Here is a 3,269-nt window from a genome sequence, read left to right as displayed (position 1 = left end):
GAAGGCACATGAGTAGGCATTGCACGTCGGTGCTCCAGCAGCCGAGAGTGTGGGACACTCTCGATCCGTCCTTACTCGGGATGGATGGCCGACGGGTTAATTGGTTGTGAGCGGTCCACCCCGGGGCATCTGGCCCACCCCGGGAGTATATAGCCCGAATCCAGGTGTGGGGCCACCACCTGGAGGGTCTTTAGTTCCTCCCATTATCACAGCTTACCCTGTACGCCTTCGGGAGTGGGCAACCTACAATGATGATCACAATAAACCTAAATTTAAACATCGTTGAGGGAGAGGGAGAGGAAGCGGGGACATATGTCTTGCCGACAAGCGGACGAGATACGCCTGTAGCCGAGCCGACTACCAGCTTGGCAGAAAAGGCTCCAATGACTTCGAAGACGAGTGAGGACATGGAGATAGAGGAGGCTCATAGTGGCCTCGCGAGGGAGGTAAACTGCCCTGATGCGAGCGCGAGGGACTTTGCGGGGCCATCATTGGTTTCACCGTGTCCCCGCAGCGTGAAGGAGCGCCGGGCGAGAGCTCGCTCGTTATTGTGCACGACGCGAGAAGAAGACGCAGGCTCGGCACAGAGTGCCGACCAGGAGAGCAGCCTCGGTACAGGGGGCAGCGAAGGCAACGTTAGTTCGCGGTCGGTGTCTCCCGCGCGGAAGTTCACAAAGAAGGACGGCCGGGGCCGAAGCCGTTGAACCCCAAAGATCTGGGGCAATTCACTGTTGAAGCCATTGGCTATAGAAGAAGGCTTCGGGAGGAAGATGGCGCTTTCACCAAAGCCGAGGAAATCACCGACTTCTCGGTTAAGGTGTCCAGGCTGTCGTGCTGTCAAGGCTGAGGCCGAAGAACAGGTCCTATTGAAGCAATGATGATATGCAGACAGCAGCCTTGATGATAGGCAGACAGGAAAGGTCTCGTTTATGGCTCTACGGGTCGTAGACTAAATTAAAAAGACCCTTGAGAGGTCTAAGAACATAAAGGGACCTATTCGAGAGGCGTTGTGGGGGGCTGTCGCCAAGATAACGACGTGTAGCCTTACACTGGCGAAAAGAGCCAGTAATATCGGCGGCCCGGAGTCCTTGGAGGAAACCAGGAGGAGGCATGCAAAGCTTGCTGCCAAGGTGGGGCTGCTCAGAGATGAAGCACCAAAACAACCGCCTGCGTAAAGGGATCGCAAAGGATCCAACAGCCGGTCCCCCAGTGTTCGCAAGAGCATCGATGGGTGTCTCACCATCCAGCTGCCCGGCTCCCGCGAGACGTGAGTCTCCTCCGAAGAGAGGGGGAAGAGAAAGAAGGAGGTAAACGGAGGGGAGAAATACTTCTCCCCCCGTCCTCCCCCTTCGCCCCCGATGCAAAAAAAGAAAAGAAAGGTCGCATAGGGCGGGAGGAGAAGGTCCGTAGGATCTGCTCCTTTTCGTCCTCTGCAGAGGACAGGATGTTGGTGGGCGGCGGCAGTCAGCCGCCCATGCCGGCGCTAATCGGGGATCCGTCACCTGGGCCCGAGCTTACCAGAGAGGAGAGAGAGCTTGGTGAGCGATGCAGGGCTGAGGTGGCGGAGGACGTTAGGGGAAGTATGTTGCCCCCTATCCCGGTCCCCCCGCTAAAAGGAAGGAAAAGCGCTGGCGGTTCCGGGAGGGGTGCGGCCCTCAGACCCCCTCCTATGGAGGAGAGGATCCTCGCTGCCTCCGGGCTTGGGGCTGGCGAAGCAAAGCCCCTTCAGAGGCGGCAGCCCCCGAGTAGGGGAGGACCGGCCGCGGGAAGGCTGATGGTCCACTCGCGGGCCGATGGGAGGGAAGGAGTTGCTCCCCCCCCACATCCCGGAATTCGGTTCCCGAGTAGTCGCAATGGCAGAGTAGTGAACTAGAGGACTTTTTGGTGGCCCTAGTTCCCCGTATCCTGGAGACCATGGCGGCCGACCCTCCCGGAATATCTGGGGAGCGGCCCGCGTGGCCGCAGTGTGCCCAAAGAAGGCGGAAGGAGAAACGGGGTGAAGAGCGGAGTGAGCAACGCGCCCCTTGCTAATCTCCCCAAATCTTCCGCAACTTCCGCCCCCGCCGAGGCTGAGAGATCTAGCAAAGGGAAGCAGAAGAAGCGGAAGAAAAAGGAGAAGAAGAGCGGCGAGAATGGTCAACGGCCTCCGGAGCCGGCCGCCCCCATCTGCTTTTCTGGGAAAAGTGGGCCCCCTCCCTTGGACAGGACTGCGACCACGCGGTCCTCGGGAGGCCCCAATCTCCCTCCTCCCACCGCTGGACCTAAAACTTGAACCCGGGTGGTCGGGAGAAGGGAGAAAAAGGAAAAGGAAGCAGGGGTCATCAGGCCTCCCCACCCGCCTTCCAAACAGCGGGCCGCCGAAAAGCCGGGCCAAGAAAAGCGGGAAGAAGAAAACAAAGACCCCTCAGACCGGGGTGATCCGCTTTCCCCAAGGCTCCTCGCACCGCCGCGATAACGGTGAGCTGCCCGGCCGGCAGCTACGCCGAAGTGATGCGGCGAGCGAGGGGTCAAATCGATCTGGGGAAGCTAGGGATTGGGGATCTCAGGACCAGGAGAGCCGCTATAGGCGCACTGGTCCTTGAGATTCCTAGTCCCGAGGGACACGCCAGGGCGGATGCCCTGGCTGGGAAAATGTCGGCCCTCTTCGCCGACAATGAGGACCTGCGTATCGCGCGTCCGGTGAAGAGCGCCGATATCCGGGACCTCGACGAGTCTGTCGCTGCGGGAGATGTCTCCGCGGTGGCCACCGTCGGGGCTGCGGGCCTGGAAATATCAAGGCCGGGGAGATTCACCCTAGAGCAGACCGTATGGGGACGCTATGACTTCAGTGTCTTTTTATGGCCGCGAAAATCGCGGACGGAGAACGCATACGTGTGGGATGGTCTTCCGTCCGCGTAGAGGTCCTGACGAGACGGCCCCTCCAATGCTTCAAATGCTTGGAGTGGGGGCACGTCAGGATCTCCTGCAAAAGTAAGGCCGACCGCAGTGGTCTTTGCTACCACTGTGGGTCGGCCGGCCACAGGGCCGCCGCGTGCGACGCACCGACAACGTGTCCGGTGTGTCGTGATGCCGGTCGGCCCTGTGGCCATAGAGTAAGAGGCCCCGCTTGCCAGATAACGAAGGGGGGGCACAGGGGGAAAGAAGGGAAGGAGGAGGCGTAAGGCCTCCATCACTCCTCCCACCCCCGAGAAGGATAAGGAGCCTCCCGCCGGCAACGGAGGGGGAAAGATCCCAAGCGAAGTCCCCGGTCTCTTCTGTGGACCCAGCTT

This window comes from Odontomachus brunneus, unplaced genomic scaffold (assembly GCF_010583005.1).
Source record: "Odontomachus brunneus isolate Ranch 3 - 2012 unplaced genomic scaffold, Obru_v1 Obru_scaffold_325, whole genome shotgun sequence".
In the NCBI taxonomy this organism is placed as follows: domain Eukaryota; kingdom Metazoa; phylum Arthropoda; class Insecta; order Hymenoptera; family Formicidae; genus Odontomachus; species Odontomachus brunneus.
The sequence above is the reverse complement of the archived record's forward strand: the minus strand, read 5'-3'. Positions refer to the sequence as shown.